The sequence below is a fragment of the Mobula birostris genome, chromosome 26, assembly GCF_030028105.1.
Source record: "Mobula birostris isolate sMobBir1 chromosome 26, sMobBir1.hap1, whole genome shotgun sequence".
NCBI lineage: Eukaryota > Metazoa > Chordata > Chondrichthyes > Myliobatiformes > Myliobatidae > Mobula > Mobula birostris.
In genome coordinates this window covers 38489776-38513378 of record NC_092395.1, presented here as the reverse complement: position 1 = coordinate 38513378, position 23603 = coordinate 38489776, and the positions used below count along the sequence as shown (strand labels likewise).

General features: G+C 41.2%; 1 long non-coding RNA gene across 2 annotated transcripts in view; it reads right to left on the bottom strand.

Moving 5' to 3' along the window:
* Positions 1-897: 897 nt before the first annotated feature.
* The window catches only part of LOC140187978 (uncharacterized), a 66703-nt gene continuing 43997 nt past the window's right edge, over positions 898-23603 (bottom strand). The window contains exons 3-5 of one of the 2 annotated variants that reach the window (XR_011883194.1): positions 18501-18555; positions 6451-6520; positions 898-2776 (exon numbers count right to left, since the gene is read on the bottom strand). This is a non-coding gene — a long non-coding RNA (uncharacterized lncRNA). The remainder of the gene's footprint in view (positions 2777-6450; positions 6521-18500; positions 18556-23603) is intronic. The other variant, XR_011883195.1, reaches the window with a different exon arrangement.

The window sequence follows — 23603 nt, the reverse complement described above, 5'->3', positions numbered from 1 at the left end:
GAAGTATTTGACAACAAGACTGTAGAAAAGATCGTAAGGACTGCTGAAAGAATCATTGGTATCTCTCTTCCACCCTTTCAAGATACTTATCAGGAGCTGCATATGATGGGATCTTTGCATTGTCAAGAATTCTTCCCATCTATCCTATAATCTCTTTGACCACCACCCCCACCCCCCACACCATCAGCAGGGGGTGCCACAACATTAGGATAAGAACGTCTGGAATATATTGTTCTGTTTGTTAATTTATTTGTGTGTGAAGGCAACAGTGTATGGAGGTAAAGTGGGTACGAGATTATACAGGGGACTTGCTATTTATGGTCTGAGACCAAGACTGCAAGATCGAGGCACAAGAAGCTGCAGATGCTTAAATCCGTATTTTTAAAAAACAATGTTTAGACTTGTGTCAGTGGTCACTTTTTACGGAAGAAGTGAGTTTGTGTGGCCGCTCTCCTCATATGCAGACAAAACCATGCTTCAGCTATTCTGAAATGTATGTGATTATGGCACTCTACTTTATTTTGGTTTCCTTCAGCTTTTCAATGTTTTCTTTCATGTGGCCGATTGGCAGGTGGGTGATCTGTTAATTTTTTGTGTGCAAGGGGAGGAATGGGGGTTTTGATGCTACTCTTGCTATTCTTTTCTGCGAGTGAGGGAGTCGAGGATTGTTATTGTCGCTGTTTTCTACAGAGGAAGGGGTGGAGGATTTTGAGATCTGCTAAGTTTGCTTCTTTTCTTTTTGTGCCCAGGAGGAGTTGAGGGACTTTCTTTCATCAACACCCACGGTCTTTCTGTATTTCATGGCTACCTGGAGAAGACAAATATCAGAGTTGCATGCACATGCATACTTTGACAATAAATGAACCTTTGACCATTGAGGTGATTCAGGGTCTCAAATGATAATTTCAGCAATTTACTTTCCTTCAGCTCCAGAGATACTGATCAAGTATAAGAGCAGGCAGTTAATACAAGAATTTTATACACCATAAACAAACACTCCCTTTCTATTTCAAATTATAAGATTATCAGAACGATGTACACTCCTTGTAAAGGTTATAACATGTGAATTTTGATGATATTTGCCAGAACAGAAGGAATTTACACTATTTCTGAAGCAAGATCTTTAATGGATACCACATTGAGAACAAGAGGCTGATGGGATATTTTATGAAGATAAAAATTTGAAGGGTGAGATGGAGAATAGGAAATCCCAATTTCTCTCAGCAGAGAAGTCATACCCAGAGGAGACAGAATTAAGATAATAGGTGACAGAGTTAGAGAAGAGTTCACGAAAAGTATGGCAGGGATCTGGAACTCTGCCAGAACAGATGGTAAAGACAGAAACTTTCCATGCGTTTAAAGTCACTTTGATGAGAGATTTGACCTGTGTATCTTTGGACTGGAAACTTCTAACTGGGATAAAATTGCTTACCTTTTTTGTTTGTTCAGATGGCTATGGTGGGCCGAATTTCTTTCCTGTCTGATGAAACTATGTTATAATTCCCAGTTTGAACATATCAAATAGTTCAAAATAATAATTAGTTACTTTGATTTACAATAAAATCTATTCATTTATTTGCATGTCTCTTATTTCGATAAAAAATCTTGATTGAAATTAATTATCTCTTCATCTTTTGAATTCTCTTCACCACATAAATGGCTCAAGATGTGAGTGTCATAAAAGATTCAACATTCATCTTGATGTCCTGACATAACAGCATCCTCAATATAGCAGGACCTATATTGTCAATGGACAACCCTACTAGTCAGAATGCACCAGACCACTGTGGCCAGCAGTAACTTTGAGCACACTGCAGCAAATCACACAACTAGTTTCAGTCATTTTCAATGCTGAAGAGGAGGAGAGTAATATCATTAGTAAGCAACATTATTTCACAGGTTACAGACCATTGTTGGATCTCCGTTTATTTTCTGACAACTGGATCCTATAAAGGATTACAAGGACTGATGGTCTCTCTTCCAACTATCTGAGATATTTATCAGGAGTGCTGCATATGCAGAGCCCTTAACATTGTCAAGGATCCCTCTCATCCATCCTGTAAGGACCTTCCCACCATCAGCCAGGAGGTACCATCGCATTAGGACAAGAGCTTCTGGGATATATTATTTTGTTTGTGAAGTTATTTGTGGTGCTGTTGCTTTCTGTGTTGTGTGTGAGCTATGCGTACTGTGGTGTGCACCTTTGTTGGGAGGAATGTTGCTCGGTTTGGCAGTACGTAAGTACAGTTTGAAGGACAACAGACTTGAACTTGGAAAGATAATTAGAGGAGGAGAGAGGACATACCAAAAGGACTAACCATCATTTTTTCCCCAGCTATACAAATGAGGCTGGAGAACTTAAGACTGTACCGTCATGATGGCGGGAGGAGAAGATGGCGGCGTGACACAGCGCGCGCAGCTGTTCTGAATGATATCGATTATGTGTTAACTAGGGGGCCATGCACAATCCGGATTTGATGGGGACAGCCGTGAGAAGCACGGAGGAACACCTGGAGTAACTTCTGAAATGCCTGCTTCGCTGCCGCTGCTACTGCGCGACCGAGAATCTCCGGAGATGAAGGCCCCAAATCCTCGGCTTTGCCTATTGCCTGTTGCTGGGGTTGGGGTCGAAGCGCTCGGCAGAGATGGTACTCGGTGCTCGATGTCGAAGAGGTGATCGGAGGCTCGGAGCTTTTGGACGGACTCGGAGTCGGACTGTGGTCGGATGCTTCCAGGATGCTGCATCGGCATGTTTGCGGCGCTGGAGGTTCACCGTCTGCGTGAGAAGATGGGACTTTTGAGAGACTTCGAGACTTTTACTGTGCCATGGTCTGTTCTTATCAAATTACGGTATTGCTTTGCACTGTTGTAACTATATGTTATAATTATGTGGTTTTTGGCAATTTTTAAGTTGGTTTGTCATGTGTTTCTATGATATCATTCTGGAAAAACATTGTATCATTTCTTAATGCATGCATTACTAAATGACAATAAAAGAGGACTGCGTGTCCTCATAATCTAATCTAACCGTACTGTGGTTTAAAAGAGAAATAACAAGCAACCGCGTATCAGTAACATTGTAGTTTAGAGAATCCAAAGGAATGGTTCCCCTAACTCCATATTGCACACTCCCAAACTGCATTCCATTTGCCACCTTTATCTGCCCCGCTAATATATTGATGTCTTTCCACAGTCTTCCTCAATATAAACAGACAGGCAATTGTTGCATTCTCTCATGCCATGGATCTGCAGTCAATGTATTTGAGGAAGATAACAAGCAAGGGTGTCCACGTTAGATAGCAAGATACTGAAAAATCTAGAAGTATCTTGCACGCATGACCCCTGAAGGCAGCAGTGTATGGAGGTAATGTGATAAGGAGATTATACAGTGGATTTGCTACTAACGGTCTGAGGCCAAGACTGCAAGATCAGAGGCACAAGAACACCATAATTCCATCCAGATTCGACAGGAAGCTCAGAGGCCTCAACCTTGACCCTGCCTTGCTCAGTTGGATCCTGGACCTCCTGTCAGAATGCCGGCAGGTGGTAAGAGTGGGCTCCCTCACCTCCACCCCTCTGACTCTCAACACAAAAGTCCCTCAGGGCTGTATATTAAGTTTCCTCCTTTACTCCCTGTACACCCATGACTGTGTCGGCACCCACAGCTCTAAACTGCTAATTAAATTTACCGATGACACTACATTGGCCTAATCTCAAACAGTAACAGGGAGGCCTGCAAGGAAAAAGTCATATTTCTGACACAGTGGTGTCAAGAAAACAACCTCTCCCTCAAATGTGGCAAAAACAAAGGAGCTGGTCGTGGATTACAGGAGGGAATGGAGACAGGCCAACCCCTATTGACATCAATGGATCTGGGGCTGAGAGGGTAAACAGCTTTAAATTCCTCGGCACCCACATCACCGAGGACCTCACGTGGTCTGTACACACCAGCTGTGTGGTGAAAAAGGCACAACAGCACCTCTTTCACTTCAGGATGGTTGAGGAAGTTTGGTATAGGCCCCCAAATCCTAAGAACTTTTAAAAGCATCCTGACCCGCTGCATCACTGCGAGGTATGGGAACTGTACCTCCCTTAATCACAGGACTCTGCAGAGAGTGGTGCGGACAGCCCAGCACATCTGTAGTTGTGAACTTCCCATGATTCAAGACATTTACAAAGACAGGTGTGAAAAAAGGGCCCGAAAGATAATTGGGGATCCGAGTCACCCCAATCACGGTGTGTTCCAGCTGCTACCGTCCGGGAAACGATACCGCAGCATAAAAGCCAGGACCAGCAGGCTCCGGGACAACTTCTTCCACCAGGCCATCAGATTGATTAACTCTCTCTGATTTGAGTGTATTTCTATGTTACATTGACTGTTCAATTTATTATAAATTACTAGATTGCACATTGCACTTTTAGACAGAGACATAATGTAAAGATTTTTACTCATGTATGCGAAGGATGTAAGAAATGAAATCAATTGAGCAAGAGGCTGCAGATGCTTAAATATATATAACAAAAATAACAAACTGTTGAAAGAGCTCAGTGGGTTGAGCAATATCTGTAGGGGGAGAATGAATTGTCACATCCTATTTCAGCTAATGCAGGGTCTCAACTGATATTCCATGAATTTATTTTCCCAAAATCCCCAGAGATGCTGCTCAACAAACATTACCATAAACGCAAGAGATTCTGCAGACGCTGGAAATCCAAAGCAACACTCACAAAATGCTGGAGGAATTCAGCAAGTCAAGCAGCGTCTAGGGAAACAAATAAACCGTCAATATTTCGACTGAGGCCCTTCTCTAGGACTGGAAAGGAAGGGGGAAGATGCCAGAATAAAAATGTGGAGGGAGGGGAAGGAAAATAGCTAAACGTCGATAGGTGAGGCCAGGTGGGTGGGAAAGGTGAAGGGCTGGAGAGGAAGGAATGCACAAGAAGAGGCCATGGACCAACGTGTTGAAATGGGAATGGGAAACAGAATTAAAATGTCTGGCTACCGGAAAATTCAGCTTTTGGCGGAGGAGCAGAAGTGCTTGATGAAGTGGTCCCCCGATTTAGGAAGGGCCTCTCCAATGTAAAGCAGGTCACATCAGACGCACCGGACACAACAAATGACCCCAGCAGAATTGGAGGTGAAATGCTGCCTCATCTGGAAGGACTGTTTGGGGCCCTGAAGGGAGGTGAGCAAGGAGGTAAATGGACATTTGCAGGGATAAGTGACGGGATGGAGATAGTGAGGAGGGACAAGGGAATCACAGAAGGAGTGATCCCAGCAGAAAGCGGAAAGAAGGGGGAGGTAAAGATACATTTGTAGGTAGGATTGCTTTGGAGATGGCGGATGTTGCGGAGGATGATGTGTTGGATGTGGAGGCTCATGGGTGGTAGGTAAGGACAAGAGAAAATCTAAGACTGTTAAGGCGATGGGAAGACAAGGTGAGCACGGATGTTCGGGAAATGAAGGAGGTACGAATAAGAGCAGCATCAATGGTGGAAGAAGGGAAACCATGTTCCTTGAAGAAGGAAGACATCTCTGATTTCTTGGAATGGAAAGTCACGCCCTGGGAACATTACTGCTTTATTTCTGATCCTCAGATTAAAGGAAGGATATGACACTCATTGTAAAGGTTATCACATGTGAATTTGGATGATGTTTGTCAGAAATGAAGAAATTTACAGTAGTCTGAAGCAAGGTCTTTAATAGGAGTTACATTGAGAACAGGAGGCTGATAAGATACTTCACGACAAAAATATGAAGGGTGAGATGGAGAATAGGAAATCCCAACTCTTCTTAGCAGAGAAGTCATACCCAGAGGAGACAGGATTAAGATAGTAGGTGACAGAATTAGAGAGGAGTTGAAGAAAAGAATTTTCACCAAAAGAATGGCAGGGATCTGGAACTTTGTCAGAATGGATGGTCAAGAGAGGAACTTTATGTGCATTTAAAAATCACTGATGAGAAATGTGACCTGTGCGCCTTGGTACTGGTAGCTTCTAACTGGGATAGAATCGACTAGTTTTTTTTGTGTGTGTGTTCAGATGGTTAAGTGGGCCAAATGCTTTTTTCCTGTCCAATGAAACTATGTTTATAATTCCCAGTTTGGATATTTCAAGTATTTTATGGGTCAAAATAATAATTCATTAAAATCTATTCATTTATTTGTCTCTTGGTTCAATAAAAAATCTTGATTGAAATTAATTATCTCTTCATCTTTTGAACTCTCTCCACTATGTAAAATTCACATTCATTTTGATATGCTGGCATAACAGCATCCTCAATATAGCAGAATCTCAATGGACAACCCAACCAGAATGCACCAGACCAGTGGCCAGCAGTAACTTTGAGCACACTGCAGCAAATCACACAACTAATTTCAGTCATTTTCAATGCTGAAGAGGACAAGAGTAGTATCATTAGGGAGCAATATTATTTCTCAAGTTACTCACCATTGTTGGACCGTCATTTTCTGATCCTTAGGGTTCTTCCAGGAGTCATGAATGGCGAGCAGTCTTAATTCTTAACCATCATTTATTGTAAAGTACAAACAAACATACAAATATGAAGCAAATTAATTGAAAAACAGTGAAACAAAACAGCAAAGGAGACAGATCTCTGAAAAATCCATCACCTTTATAATCAAGATACGAGGAACTCTTTATCTAAACTAAAACTATCACTGGTTGCACAATTATTTCATGTGGGTAATGTGCTGATAGTTGGCCAATGAAAAATGAGAAAGGTGATAAACCGTTAGTTTAGCTGCTATACCAGTTTCCGCCAGTATATGGCAATGAACCACCACATACTATGAAAAATACATGCGTTTGTTAAAAGGCACAAATGATTAAAATACAACTTTAGTAAAGGTACAAATTATTAAACTACAACTTTAGTCTTACATTCATTTATCTTACAAAAAGTATTTTAAAAATAATGGTTTCCAACACCATTAGTCATGGAAATCAGCAGCAGTATTTTCACTCTTGATGGGTCTTAATATAGGAGTTTAACAGCAAGCACCATCATTAACAGTAGGGCGACCGTGCTTTAAAAAAAATCCATCCATTCCTACTTATGAAAACTAGTATTAACAAATAGTCATAATGCAGAATAATCGTGAGATAAAGCAGTCAATGCTAGAAAATCTCAGTAGATCAAGCAGCATTTGATAGTTCCCCTTTCCTCACTTGCTGCCTTCCCTAGTCAGTCTGTACAGCATTAGTTTTCTGTTTTCATCTCAAATTTTTGCATCTACGTTCTTCTTATTTTTGATTTTGACCAAGTAGTGAAAGTCAGTTGGAACAAAGTGTTTCCGGACACTTTGAAAGCTGTTCCAAAATTACCAAATAGGTCTCTTCAATAAAAAGCTATTTAACAATTGAGGAATGTACTGTTAGTTTCCTCCACTTAAACCACTAGTATGCTCCTACTTAAAATAAAACCATTTAACTATTCTTTTTTTCCTACTGTAAATGACCATCTCAGATGGAGACAAGAGGGTGTACAGGAGTGAGGTATGCCAACTAGTGCAGTGCTCTCACAGCAACAACCTTGCACTCAAAGTCAGTAACATAACAGAGCTGATTGTGGACTTCAAGAAGGGTAAGATGAAGGAACACATAACAATCCTCATAGAGGGGTGGGAAGTGAAGAGGGTCAGCAGTTTCAGGTTCCTGGATATCAAGATCTCTGAGGACCTAATGTTACATACCTCAAGGAGATCTTGTGACTTTCTTGTGAGAATCATGTAATGGTCTTTTGGAGGTCACCTGATGTAATTTTCCTGCCGATGTGAGGTCACGTGAGGACATGTTCACCACGGGTATATAAGGGAAGACCTCAGATGACACAGTTAGTTTTTAGTTTTTAGTTTTCCAGCTAGAACATTAGTGTGTCTCTGTTTCTGTTGCGTATTTGTTTTTATGACACAGTTTCATTTTTAAAATGGAGTGTACAGTCTGTTGCAAGGTACAATCGTGCTGGACTGGCAAATTTTGCTAGATGTGTTGATGTACCTTTTCCCAGCAGTATTGGAGAGTGAAGACTTCATCGAAGTACAGGATATGAAGGATTAAAATAAGTCGGGAATGTTCGGCAGTTTAATAAAGGATCGACCTTATTGAGTCTTCGTTGAAGAAGTAGCGACCTGCATCGAAGATAACTCTTGCCAAAAGAGCTAGGAAGTTCATGCGGGATTTGCTCTCTAGAAACTAAGGTCAGTTGTTTTAAGCTTTTATTTCCTTCATCATGAATCCTTTGGACAGGACCAGCAGGAAAGTTACGTCTATGAAGAAATCCTTCTCCAGAGAAGTCTCTCCCAATTGAACGTATAAATCTGTTAGACTTTAGAATTTACCATTTTAAGAACTGTATGTGATTTTACCGCTTTAAGAACTGTTTTCGCATTTAAAGCTTTAAAAACCAGTGCCGAGTGATGATTTGTTGAACGGCCACATAGCGATTAACTTCCGTTTAAGGTTTTCGTTTGTTTTTTATTTTTTATCCGTGTTTAATAAATGTTTGGTTGTTTTTATATAACCTGTCTCGATTGATATTCATTGTTGCCGGTTATGTAACACTAACCTGGTTCCAACATATCGATGCAACTATAAAGAAGGCAAGACAGTGGCTATACTTTATTGGGAGTTTGAAGAGATTTGGTATGTCAACAAATACACTCAAAAACTTCTATAGATGTACCATGGAGGGCATTCTGACAGGCTGCATCACTGTCTGGTATGGCGGGGGGCGGGGGGTGGTTTACTGCTCAGGACCGAAAGAAGCTGCAGAGGGTGGTAAATTTAGTTGGTTCCATCTTGGGTACTAGCCTACAAAAGTACCCAGGACATCTTCAAGGAGCAGTGTCTTGGAAAGGCAGCGTCCATTATTAAGGACCTCCAGCACCCAGGGCATGCCCTTTTCTCACTGTTGCCATCAGGTAGAAGATACAGAAGCCTGAAGCAAACACTCAGTGATTCAGGAACAGCTTCTTCCACTCTGCCATCCGATTCCTACATGGACATTGAACTCAGGAACACTACCTCACTTTTTTAATATATTATTTCTGTTTTTTGTATGATTTTTAATCTATTCAATATACGTATACTGGAATTGATTTGCTTGTTTATTTAATATCATTTTTATTTGTTTATTTATTCATGAATTCATTCATTCTTCGTCTATATTATGTATAGCATTGAACTGCTGCTGCTAAGTTAACAAATATCATGACACATGCCGGTGATAATAAACCTGATTCTGATTCTGATTCTAATTCCACTTATGTACGTTCTTGTTTCTCATCACTTGCTTTTCATCCCAGGATGTTCCCTTGCTAAACAAAAGAGAGAACATTCATAAATGCCTACATCCAGTCCACTCAGATACTTCCAGGATAATTCTATGGATATATAATATTGATAATTCCTTGCAATACCAGGATTATCCAATACTATATCCACTGTCATCTCAAAATTTAGCCATGCAAGGTCTATCAAGCAAAATTAAACAACTGCATGTGTTGCAGGAACAAACTTGAAAAAATATATATGGTCTTTACTTTGAATGTGAGTACACTGGGCTCAGGTATTTATGAATATCCTTTTCTCTTATTAAGGGCAAAAACATGAATGGAATTAACTATCATGTTGTGTATACTGGAATCTGAAGATTTTAGACTTCTACGGCAAGGAGTTGCCAATACTCTTACTTACACCTGGAGTATGAAACTGAAAATATAAAATAGTACACAAGATGCTGGGAGTATTCAGTTGGCCAGGCAGCATCTGTAGAAAGGGAAATAGAGTTATTGCTTCTTATTGATGACCTTCCATTAGAATGGCCTGAGTTAAAGAATTAAATCTGTTTCCCTCTCTGTAGATGCTGCCTAACCTACTGAGTATTTGCAGTATTTTCTGCTTAACTTCACCCTTATGAAGATTTCCCAGATCTCCATCCCCAATTCTGATCTATTCACAATTACCACCATCATTCCTCTCCAACTACAAATCCATAGGGAAAGCATGAACATAAGAATTTCTAACTAAGAATGTCTTTGCTTATTCCTCCAAATGTTAAACTTTGTGTAACTCCACGTCCTCTAGGCAGAAAATACAGAAGCTTGTAAGTGTACACCAAGCTCGGGGACAGCTTCTATACCACTGTAAATAAGACTACTGTATAAAATGATGGACTTGGCCTTACAATCTAATTCATTACGGCATTGCACCTTATTTCTGCCTGCACTTCATTTTCTTTTAAACAATGTCACTTTATTCTGAATTCTGTTCTTGTTTTTCCCTTATTTTATCTTAGTGAACTGATGTGATGAAATGATCTGTATGGAATATATGAAAAAATGTTTTCATTGTACCTTGGTATATCTGACAATAACAAACCAATTTGTACAATTTTTAAACACTTCAGGAAAGGAAAACAGATTTACATTTCAGGTTGGAAATCCTTCTTGTGAAAAAATACGTTAGTTTTAAGTGGCATAAAGCGAGAGGGTGAGATGAACAGGACAAAGAATATCTCTGAAAATTGCGGCGAGGTTACCAAAGTGTTATGCTGTTTATGAAACCGTCGAGTTGATAGGGTAACATACAACAGTGCAGCATAGTAAAGGTCCTTCAGCCCAGGATGTTGTGTCAACCTTTTAACCTACTCTGAGATCAAACTACTCTGCCCTCCCACATAGCCCTCTATTTTCCTTTCATCCATGTGCCTATCTAAGAGTCTCTTAAATGCTCCTAATGTATCTACTTCTACCATCATCCATGCACATACCACTCTTTGTGTAAAAACCCTAAGTCTGATATTCCTCCTATACTTTTCTCCAGTTATCTTAAAATTATTGCCCTTAAAATAGCCTTTTCCTTCCTAGGAAAAAAGTCCCTAGTTGTCTATGCCTCTTCTAAGCTTGTGCACCTCTATTAAGTTACCTGCCACCCTCCTCTGCTCCCAAGAGAAAAGACCCAGCTCGTGCAACCTATCCTCAGAAGACATGATCTCTGATCAGGCAGCATCATGGTAAATGTCCTCCGCACCCTTTCTAAGGCAGCCAGACTCAACATTAGATTGCGAGTGTAACCTAACCAGATTTTCATACAGCTGCAAAATTAACCCATAACTCTTGAGCTCAATCCTCCAACTAATGAAAGCTAGGACAACATACACCTCGCTACCCTGTCAACTTACACAACAGCCTTGAGGGATCTGTGGATTTGGACACCAAGATCCCTCTGTTCCTCCACACTGCTAAGAATCCTGCCATTAACCCTGAACTCTGCCTGAAGTTTGACCTTCTAAAGTGTATTACTTCACACTGCTCTGGATTGAACTGCGTCTACCCCTTCTCAGCCCAGCCCTGCATCCCATCAATATCTCATTGTAACCTGCAGCAACCCTCTACACTATCCACAACACTACAAACCTTTGTAACATCTGCAAAATGGCTAACACACCCTTCCACTTCCTTATCCAAATGATTTGTAAAAATCACAAAGATCAAGGTTCTCAGAGCTGATCTCTGCAGAACACCAAGTCACCAACCCCTAGGATTCAAGATTCAAATTGACGTTATGTGTATATCAAACCATACATGCAGTGAAATACATCATTTGCATTAATAACCAGTCCTCCAACCCCAGAATAAACTATCTTCAGTCTCTAGCCTTCAGCAGACTTGGACTCACAAACAATAGGGCTTCGAGTTCTCCAGTGGATTGGCAGAAATTCACCAACAGTCCTTGACCTCAGGGCTTCTGATTGATACTTGGTATCGAACCCAGGACCTACATCACCAAACGCTAGGCCTCGAAATCTGGACTTACTGATGATGGAACCCTGAACGTTAGGCCTCAGACTTCAGTCTCACCGAAGCACATACCCAGAGGATCATCTGACCTTATGCCTCCTGCCTGGATGAAACTCCAACTCTGGAACCTTCCAGCAATGAACAAAGCCCAGGTGTTCTGCCATTCTGGTTACAGATGTCCCACACAGACAGGTTTCCTTGGATCCTGACTTTCTGGATGAACATGCCATGGAGAAGCTTGTCAAACACCTGACTAAAAAGCAGATACATCACATCTACTGTTCTACCTCCTTTGATTTGTTTTGTCACTTCCTCAAAGAATTCAATCAGTCTTATGATGCACAATCTACCCCTTACAAAGCCATGCTGATCATCCCTAATCGGATTATGCTTCTCCAAGTGCTCGGAAATCTTGTCTCTAAAATTTCTGTCCAATAGTTTGTCCACTACTGATGTAGAAATTACTGGTCTATAATTCCCAGGTTTATCCCTGTTACCTTTCTCGAATAAAGGAATAACATTTGTGGTACTCCTCCTGTGACCAGTGAGGACACAAAGTTATTCACCAAAGACACAGCAATCTCTTACCTTGCTTCCCATAGTAACCCTGCGGTATATACCATCCAGCCCCGGGACTTATTTATCCTGATGTTCTGATGAAGGGTCTCAGCCCAAAACATGGACTGTTCACTTTTTTCCATAGGTGCTACCTGGCCTGCTGAGTTCCTCCAGTATTTTACATGTGTTTCTTGGATTTCCAGCATTGGCAGATTCTCTCTTTCTTACTTACTTATAATGTTTTTCAAAAGTACCAGCACATCCTCTTTCTTACAGTTGACATCTTCCAGTATATCAGCCTGTCCTCACATTCATCAAGGTCCCTCTCACTAATGAATGTTGAAATAAAGTACTCATTAAAGGTCTCCCCTACCTCCTTCATCTCCAGGCACGTGTTTCCTCTTTTAACTCTGATAGGTCCTACTCTCATTGTAGCCATCTCCTGCTCTCCAAATATGTGTAGAACGCCTTTGGATTTTTCTTAATCCTACTCACCAAAGCCTTCTCATGTCCCCTTCTAGCTCTCCTAAGTCCATTCTTAATCTCTTTACTGGCCATCTTATAAATCTCAAGAGGCCTATCTGATCCTTGCTTCATACTTTAAGTATGCTTCTCTTTTCCTCCTGACTAATTATTCCACAACTCCTGTTGACTATGTTTCCTTTTGCTGCCTCAGTGGGACAAACTTACCCACCAAACCTCATCAAAGTTCTCCTTAAAGAACCTCCGCATTTCCATTGTGCATTTTCCTGAGTACATCTGTACCCAAATTTACCCTCCCTAGTTCCTGACTAATAGCATCCTAATTTGCCCTCTCCCAATTAAATAATTACCCACACATTCTGCTCCTATCCCATAGCCATAGTCCAAGGCTATGGTAGAAGTCTGGGCTATGGTCACTGTTGCCAAAATGCTCACCTGCTCACCCACTGAGATATCTGTCACTTGACCTGGTTCACTGTCTAGTACCAGATCCAGAATAGGCTGTCCCTATTCGGCCAGTCTGCACATTGTGTCAGGAGTGAGGGAAGTTAGTGTGAGACATAAAGCTGTGAAAGGCAGGTCAGAGATGCAGTCAAAAGGAGAATTTAGCAGATCTGCAGATTAAACAGTGTCTTTGGAGAGATAAAAACTGGTTTAATGTGATAGCAATCAAGAGGTTCTGCCAATGCTGGAAATCTAGAGCAACACAAACAAAATGCTGGAGGAACTCAGCAAGTAGAAGAATCCATGGAGGAGAATGAGCAGTCGACGCAGCAGTCCGTGATGACAGAAAAAGCAGGTCTGTGCACAATATTCCCAATATAATCTTAACAGGATCCCATATAACTAAAGAACACAATTCCTCTTGAAGTCAAATCACCTTGCAATAATGGACAACACATCTCTCGCCTTCCAAACTGCTTGCTGTTCCTGCATGTTACATTTCAAGGACACACCGGTCCTGCTGAATGCCCATGTTATTCTCTCACAACAGTAACGGTTCTTTTTCTTTTTTTTCACACATCTGCATGTTCTGCCTGAGAAATGCTCAAAGTGGCAGCATTGATCCACGTTAGGGGATGACTATTAGGAAAGCCATAAGATTAACGAAACAGTTTATTTATTTCTACTTTCATTTCAACATTATAGTCACCATTAGTCTCAATTATAATAATACTAGATTTCAATGATTCAATATTTTGTTTATGCAGAGAAAATTTGCAGAATAAAGCACATCAGAATTGAAATCAGGTTTAATATCACCGGCACATGGCATGAAATTTGTTGTCTTTACAGCAGCTGTACAATGCAATACATAACAATAAAGAAAAAACAGTGAATTAGAGTAAGTATATAAAATGGGTAAATTCAATAAGTAGAGAAAAATAGAAATAAAATTTAAGTAGTGAGGTAGTGTTCATGGGTTCAGAAATCGGATGGCAAGGGGAAGACGCTGTCCCTGAATCAGTGAATGTGTGCCTTTGGGCTCCTGTACCTTCTTCCTGATGGTAGCAATGAGAACAAGACACATCCTGGGTAATGGGGGTTCTCAACGATGGATGCCACCTTTTTGAGGCATCGCTCCTTGAAGACATCCTGAATACTATAGAGGCTAGTGCTCATGATGGAGCTGGCTAATTTTACAAATTTCTGCAGCTTGTTTTGATCCTGTGAAGTAGTCCCCCCTCCCTCCCCACACCATACCAGTTACACTCGTGATCCTTCAATAAGGACTAGTGTATGTTCCCTTGTCTTCCCTTTCTGAAGTTCAAAATTAGTTCTTTGGTCTTAATGACTTTGAAAAAAAGCAGCTACATTACCACTCAACTAGCTGATCTATCTCACTCTTTTATGCCATCTCATCACCTTCTGAAATTCTGCCAACAATAGTTGTGTCATTACTAATCTTATAGAAACATTTGAGCTCTGCCTAGCCACACATTCAAAGGTGTAGAGAGGGTAGAGCAATAGGCTAAACACACATCCCTGTGATGCACCAGTGTTAATTGTCAGTGAGGCGGAGATGTTATTTCCAATCCACACAGACTGTGGTCTTCTGGTGAGAAAGTTGAGGATCCAGTTGCAGAAGGAGGTACAGAGGCTCATGTTTTGGAACTTTTTTTTATCAGAACTGTAGGAATAATTGTGTTAAACACTGAGTTGTAGTCAATAAACAGCAGCTTAATGTAAGTATTACTATTTTCCAGATGATCTAAGGTCACATGAAAGGCCAATGAGATCAAATTCACTGCAGACCTATTGTGGTGACGGGCAATTTGCAATAGGTCCAAGTCCAGGTCCTTCCTTAGGCAGGAGTCTATTCTAGCCATAACCAGCCCGTCAAGGCACTTCATCACCGCCAATGTGAATGCTACTGTTCAATAGTCATTTAGGCAGCTCACTCTGATCTTCTTGCACACTGGTATGATCGTTGTCCTTTCAAAGCAGGTGGGAACCCCCGACTGTGGGCAATGAGAGACTGATAATGTCTTTGAACACACCTGCCAGTTGGTTGGCACAGGTTTTCACAGCCCTACCAGGTACTCCTTCAGGGACTGTTGGCTTACGGGAGTTCACTCTCTTGAAAAAGAGCCTGACATCAGCCTCCAGGACAAAGATCACGTGGCCACTGTATGCTGCAGGGATCCTTATAGCTGTAGTTTTATTCTCCCTTTCAAACCATGAATAAAAGACATTGAGTGCATCTGGAAGTGAAGCACCTCTGCCACTCATGATGGTAGGTTTCACTTTAATGAACTGCAAACCCTGCCGGAGGTGACGTGCTTCCGATTCTAACTCCAATCTCATTCGGAACTGTGCCTTTGCTCTTGCAAGCTTTTGCAGTACAGAGCTTAAGTTCTCTTGCCAAAAGTTAAAGCTTCAAATTTTAATTTACTTAGTTATTGACCTTTCTTTCATTTACATTCTAAGCACACATTTTTCCACATCTGCATAGAGTCTGGTCTGATTACTATCTTTATAATACCTTCCAGGATCTGCAAGCATCGAGTTAAACCACTCACAGCCCAGCAGTGTCTCAACAGGAATTTCTCAGTGTGCACCCATTCTACCTTTTGTGGCCTCATCTAAACCCTGGAAGATAGTTAAATAGAAGTATCACAAAATTCATAAACTCTACTTAGATTATGAAGACATGTAGTCCTCTTTTATTGTCATTTAGTAATGCATGCATTAAGAAATGATACATTATTTCCTCCGGTGTGATATCACAAAACACAGGACAGACCAAGACTGAAAAAACTGACAAAACCACATAATTATAACATGTAGTTACAACAATGTACAATACCATAACTTGATACCTTATACTTTATTGTCGCCAAACCATTGGTACTAGAACGTACAATCATCACAGCGATATTTGATTCCGCGCTTCACACTCCCTGGATTACAAATATTAAACATTAAAAATAGTTAAAATTAGTAAATACTAAAAATTTAAATTATAAATCATAAATAGAAAATATAAAAATGGGAAGTAAGGTAGTGCAAAAAAACCCGAGAGGCAGGTCCGGATATTTGGAGGGTACGGCCCAGATCTGGGTCAGGATCCATTCAGCAGTCTTATCACAGTTGGAAAGAAGCTGTTTCCAAATCTGGCCGTACGAGTCTTCAAGCTCCTGAACCTTCTCCCGGAGGGAAGAGAGACAAAAAGTCTGTTGGCTGGGTGGGTCATGTCCTTGATTATCCTGGCAGCACTGCTCCGACAGCGTGCGGTGTAAAGTGAGTACATGGACGGAAGATTGGTTTGTGTCATGTGCTGCACCATGTTCACGATCTCCTGCAGCTTCTTTCGGTCTTGGACAGGACAACTTCCATACCAGGTTGTGATGCACCCTAGAAGAATGCTTTCTACAGTGCATCTATAAAAATAAGTGAGGGTTTTAGGGGACAGGCCAAATTTCTTCAGTTTTCTCATGAAGTAAAGGCGCTGGTGGGCCTTCTTGGCAGTAGACTCTGCTTGGTTGGACCAAGTCAGGTCATTTGTGATATTGACCATGAGGAACTTACAGCTTTTGAACCGTTGAACTTGCGCACCACCGATGTAAATTGGGTCATGCGGTCCACTACTCCCTCTGAAGTCAACAACCAATTCCTTCGTCTTGCTGACATTGAGGGATAGGTTATTGTCTTCGCACCATGCCACCAGGTTCTTAATTTCCTCTCTGTACTCAAACTCATCATTACCCGAGATACAGCCTACAATTGTTCTGTCATCAGCAAATTTATATATTGAGTTTGATGGAAACTTGGCTACACAATCATGGGTGTACAGTGAGTACAGCAGGGGGCTGAGTACACAAGCCTTGTGGGGCACCGGTGCTCAGAGTAATTGTAGAGGAGAGCTTGTCCCCTATTTTTACAGCCCGGGTCTTGTCTGTGAGGAAGCTGAAGATCCAGCTGCAGGTCTGAGTGCTAAGGACCAGGTTCTGGAGCTTAGGAATCGGTTTATTTGGAATGATGGTATTAAAGGCAGAGCTGTAGTCAATGAAAAGGAGCCTTACATATGCATCTTTATTCTCCTGGTGTTCTAAGGAGGAATGTAGGGCCAGAGAGATGGCATCTGCCATTGACCTGTTGCTCCGGTAGGCGAATTGCAAAGAGTCGAGGTTGACCGGTAGGCTGTGGTTGATGTGTGCCATAACCAATCTCTCGAAGCACTTCATAGCAATTGATGTCAGAGCCACAGGTCGATAGTCATTCAGGCATGACACCTTGCTCTTCTTCAGCACTGGGATTATCGTTGCCTTCTTAAAACATGAGGGGATCTTAGACTGAAGCAAGGAGCAGTTGAAGATGTCAGCAAACACTCCAGCTAGCTCGCTTGCACAGGCCCAGAGAACCAGTCCCGGGACGCCATCTGGGCCCGTCGCCTTCCTTGGATTTATCTTCAGGAAGGCCCTTCTAGGGTGTCCATGAAGAAGTCCGTGAGCACGGTAAAGTTCAAAGTTTCTCAAATGTCCCACATCTCACGCAGACGGGAGAAGGAAGAAAAACTGTCCCTGCCATGCCGACCACAATCCGGCACTGAGACATCCAAAAACTTTGAGCTCTGATCAGCTCTCTGACACCAGTACTGAGCGCCATCTCTGTCCGAACGATTTGACCTCCTTCTCGGTCGCCAAAAGCAGGCAAGGCCGGGGACTTTAAGGCCTACCCTCCGAAAGATTCCCGACCACACAGTAACGACAGCAGCGAACGGGCATTTCAGAAATTTCTCCAGATGTTCCTCTGTGCTTTCACGTCCATTCTCCATCAAATCAGAATTGTCCACGGCCCCTATTTAACAGACATGATATCATTTTTCACTGGAGGGCTGCGCACATGCATTCGCGCTGCCATCTTCTCCTCCCGCCTTCTACTTACCAATCTGGATGAAAATTGACAGCCTTAAATACACTACAGTAAATGCAGAGATAGGAAGAATCAGAGAGCTGGAATTTTTAAAATTTTGACATAATGAAAGGCATCCAGAGGGACTGAAGTGTCCTTGGTTTTGTCACTGAGAGTTAATATGCAGATATGGTGAGCAACTTGGAGGTTAAACAGCATGTTGGTTTTTATTACGTGCCCTTAGACCAAGAGCAAAGATGCAGTTGTGCAATCTTAACTTACCCTGATGTGACTGAATCAGGAATATTATTACATGTCTGACCAGGGAGAATCCAACCTGTAAGAGACAGAGTACTGTTAACGGTCATCGTGTTGATTCCTGGTGTAGGACAGCTTGCCAATTATAAAAGTAAAACTATGCAACTAAATTTATACTATGTATGAACAATCTGCTGGAGGAACTCAGCTAGGTGAGCAACATCTTGGAAATAAAGGAATTGTTGGACGTTTTGGGTTGAAACCCTCAAGCAGTCCTGATGTGAATCTATGATTTGATTGTCGAACTAAAAAAATCCAAAGCATGATGTATGTTGGTTTTGGACTCTACTCTTCTTTGATATAACTGATGTAAGTACAATAAGTAACTCAGTAGAATCAGTCTCACTAATCCATTCCTCCCCCCCCCCCCAGTTGTAGAGAACAAATCCCAAAATCCCACAAAGGCCAACCAATGCCTACTCCTCTCACTATGCCATCCATCATCTGTCATCCTTGACTACCAGTTATCATAATGGCACCCTTCTGTGATTGCAAACATTGAATAGTTTTGCCACGTAAAACTATTTTTTGTTTCATCGTTCAACCACTGCAGAGAGTTAAACAGAAAGATCGCAACACCCTCCTAACTTCACGTTCAGGATTTGGAGCTGACAAAGCCTGCACTTGTTGTCTGTCCCCAATTACCCTTTGCAAAGTGATAATGAACCATCTTCCCAAACCACTATACTCTGGTTGAAAAAGATTCCTCTCAGATCTGTTATGAGTTCAATAATTTTGACCCTGCGGGAAGGAAAGAACAGCTGTGGACATCAAGATCAGAATGCTCGAAGTGAATTGATGAGATAAATCAAGATAGATCATAGAACAGAAATAGGAATTCACCCCACAATCTCTTTGCTGACCATGGTGAAAAGCCAAACTAAACTCATATGCACACACATTGTCTCTATCTCTCCTTTCCCTCTTTATTTACCTGTCTGAATGCCTCTTAAATATTTCTTCCTCTTCTTTACACACTGGTAGTTTCTTTATCTACCTAAATTTCTTATCCATCAAGAAGGGTCTCTTTCATCAGGGCGAATAATAGAGAGGCACTCCACATATGTACTGAAGCAACAGGGCAATAAATGGAACCCAGTTCTTCAGAAATACTGAAAGGATCAGGGCAGCAGAGGCCTTACACTCCCCTTGAATCAGTGGATGTTAATTTGACAGGATTTAAAATGTTATTCCACCTGATAATGCCTGGAAACATAAATTGAAATGACCTTATTTTGTTCTTTGCACACTTTCAGAAAAATGAACTCTCTGGTAAATTAAATACAGATTACAGAATTCATCACACGTGCATTAATATTAAGTAATTCAGAAGGAATTGAGAAACTAATATGACATGACAACCTCAGAGAAAATAATTAGCAATTTGCAAATCTGGATCGGTGTTTGAAGATCCAAACCTCTACTGACATGCTGGATTTAAAAAAAGATTAGAGATGCAGATGAGGGCATTTTTCTCTAAATGAGTGAAGAAGTTTTGGAAATCTGCACTGGAGGCTGAATCGCTGAATAAGTTCAAGGTCGAGACAGGCATATTTTTGATTTATAGGGGAACAGGCAGGATTGCATTGTGTGTTTTATTTGACCAAGACATGATCTACAATCAATCTTACTTAGAGAAAATAGAGCTTGCAGCTATTTCCAGGTGAAATCATGACAATTTAAACACTTGTATTAAGCTCTTCTGAACAAAATTCACAATCACCAGACACACAGTTCAAGATATAATCGCTTGATATAAACTGGAACTCGAAACTCCAGATAACAACCCGTCATGATACTCTCAGAGAACTGAGTGTATAGCAGGCTTTCTCTTTACTACACTTGTGATTTTAAGGGGGCATTCTGCTGACATCAGGATACTTCGCAAGGCAAGTTTGGAACTGACTGCAAACTGTTCAGGCATCTCCCTAAGTCCACTGGGTATACTTAGACCAGCAGGGAGTACAGCTCTTCTTGTTGGGCTCTTCATTCAGTGGATGTCTCAGTGGCGATCTGCCAGCAGCACTTCAATACTGGAGCCTTCAGGGTAGATACTGCAAGTAACTCAGAGGGTAGGGGACTTGAAATGTTCACCCTTCAAACAAAAAAAATCTCCAGTGACACCAGGTTGTAACTGGACATTACTGATTATTTTGCTTATAGGTTTTCTTGTGTATGAATCGAGAGCTGTGATTTGGCCGCATTCTTGTGTCTGGACTGCTCTACTGGTAGCGGCCAAGGTTGGAGAAGTGAGCCAAATCACAATCCCACTATCACTGAGTTAAATAATGGTACTTGGACCCACAGGCGAAGTTATAATACTGTAATTTCAAGTAGACTCACGCTGTTTCTCACAAACCCGTCTTCTGTTATTTTCCATTAAAAAATTTCCAATTTACATTAAATTTGGAACACACACCCCTTTGAAATTCTTCCAGTCACACTCCCTGTAAACTAACAAAATCATTCATTCATTCAATTCTCTTTGTGTCTTATATGGCACATAAAGACCCCCGCCAGAGAATACATTTGGACTTCTCCTTGTTGAAAATTGGACTTAATTCTAATCGGCTCAATAAGCTAAGCGTATTTATTCTCCTTCCATATTTGTTCCCTTGCTATATGGGCATCACAACAGAGTAGTGATTGATTTACAGTGACAATGATCTCCAATCTGGGTTCAATTCCACTGTTGCCTGTAAGGAGTCTGTACTTTCTCTCCGTAGCCACTTGGGTTTCTCCCACATTCCCAAAAATGTTAGTGAGTTGTAGGCACAATACATTGGCATTGGATGAGTGGCAACATTGCGGGCTGCCCTGTACATTCCTCATAGATTGGATTTAATGCAAACAAATCATTTCTCTGTGTGTTTTAATGGCTTGACTTACATGTGACAAATATAGCTAATCTCTCGTAGATTTAATTTCTCATGATGTAATTGATTCAAAGAGCTTTGTCAGGGAACTGGATCGTATAGTTTATTAGTATGCTGGAACTTTCTTTGATGCAGCACCAGTGTCAACTTGAGTCCCATCATAACTTGTTTAATATCAGAAGTCCAACAATAATAATAACTAGCTTCGTATCTAGAAACAATTGTAAAAACACAACTTGTGTTGTTGGTTCATATGGCCATGTTAAATTCAACACAGCTGACACATCTGTAATCACCTTATACAGAAAATACAAAAAAAATACAACACAGGAATAGGCCCTTCCTTCCATGATGTCAATATAAACTGCGCATCTGCCTGCACATGGCCTGTATCCGTCCATTCTCTACCTGTTTATGTGTCTTTTTAAGTACCTTTCTAATGTTGCTATTGTATCTGCTTTCGTCACTTACCATGGTTTACAGATACCTGGTACTCTTTGTGTAAGAACTTACCTTGTAAATCTCATATAAACATTCCCCCCTCAGCTTTCAAAGCAATATCCTTTAATATTTGACAACTCCACCTCAGGATAAAGACTGACTCTGTACATTATCTTTGTGTTTCTTAATTTTACATACATATATCAGATCTCCCCTCAGTCCTCATCACTCTGGAGAAAATAATCCAAATTTATCCAATCTCTCCTTACACCCAATATTCTCTAATCCACACAAGAGCCTGATGAAGTTCTTCTTCACCCTTCTTGGAGAGACTTAGAAGATTGTGGTCCAAATGCTGGCAAGAGGGACCCACTTGGATGGACATCTTGTTCGCCATGAATCATGACTCAATCAGTCAATCAGCCTGTTTCCCTGCCGTATGAGCTCTACCTATGTAATTGATTCAAAATGTGTTATCTCCAAACTGATTGTGTATTTTTTTGGTGTGCTGAAACACTCTTTGGTATGGCACCAGTGATATTTTGAGACCTATCAAAACATTGTATGAGATGAAGAGTCCAAGTGCTGTGAAGAGCAGGACTATGGCCCAGGAGCTGGGCAGTGAGATGAATCTCGTTCATTTTGGCCTGTATGGGCACATTGGACCAAATAGTAAGTTTCTGAGCCATATTTTTTATGATTTATGTTAATCTGAGTAAGCATCTCCCATAATAGGCCGAGCAGCACCATCTTCTCCTCACCTTATCAGTATTCTATGGTTTCTTTCTCAAGTCCGACAGCCTTCCCTAGCTTTTATGATCATGCCCATCCCTCAGTTTCTCCTGGGTCTACTTAGATCTAGAGTATATGCATTCAACTACTCCAGCAGCAGACCAATTGCTAAAGTAGTTGGATGATTTAGTCTCTTGGACTTCAGACAGAAAAAATAATTATATTACTTCTGAAGAATGCTTGATTCAGTAATGTGAATGATCAGGCACCCAAGCCTTTTGCAATGGCTATTCAATTGCTGGCACACTTTATTTAGTGTTCATTTAATTATTGAGGAGCAAATAGAAAGAGCTGGTACTTGATGTGATTTTAACCCAGTTTCTTTATTCTATCATTCCAAAGTGCTGAGAATTTTTTACAGGAATCTGGTTTGCTACTGATAGAGCACTCTGCAAACAAATATGTAAAAATTGACATAGATATACATGGACGTGGAGTTATACAGAAATAATCATTTAGACAAATCAATGGAAACATTCTAGGTTGGAAATCTTCCCATCTATCCTTTTACCATGGATTTGTGAATTCTGAGGATTGATGGTGCTGGCTGTGAAGAACACCGGAGTTGGGATCTCCTGAGAAGAAGCTTACGGGCCTGGGGAGGTGTTAATGTTGGTGTTTTGTGTGGGCACGTGGCTAAGTGGTTAAGGCAATGGACTAGCTACCTGAAGGTCGTGAGTTCGAGCCCCAGCTGAGGGAACGTGTTGTGTCCTTGAGCAAGGCACTTAATCACACATTGCTCTGTGACGACACTGGTGCCAAGCTGTATGGGTCCTGATGCCCTTCCCTTGGACAACATTGGTGACGTGGAGAGGGGAGACTTGCAGCATGGGCAACTGCTGGTCTTCCATACAACCTTGCCCAGGCCTGCACCCTGGAGAGTGAAGACTTTCCAGGCGCAGATCCATGGTCTTGCAAGACTAACGGATGCCTTTTTTGAACACAAGAGTTGGGGAGA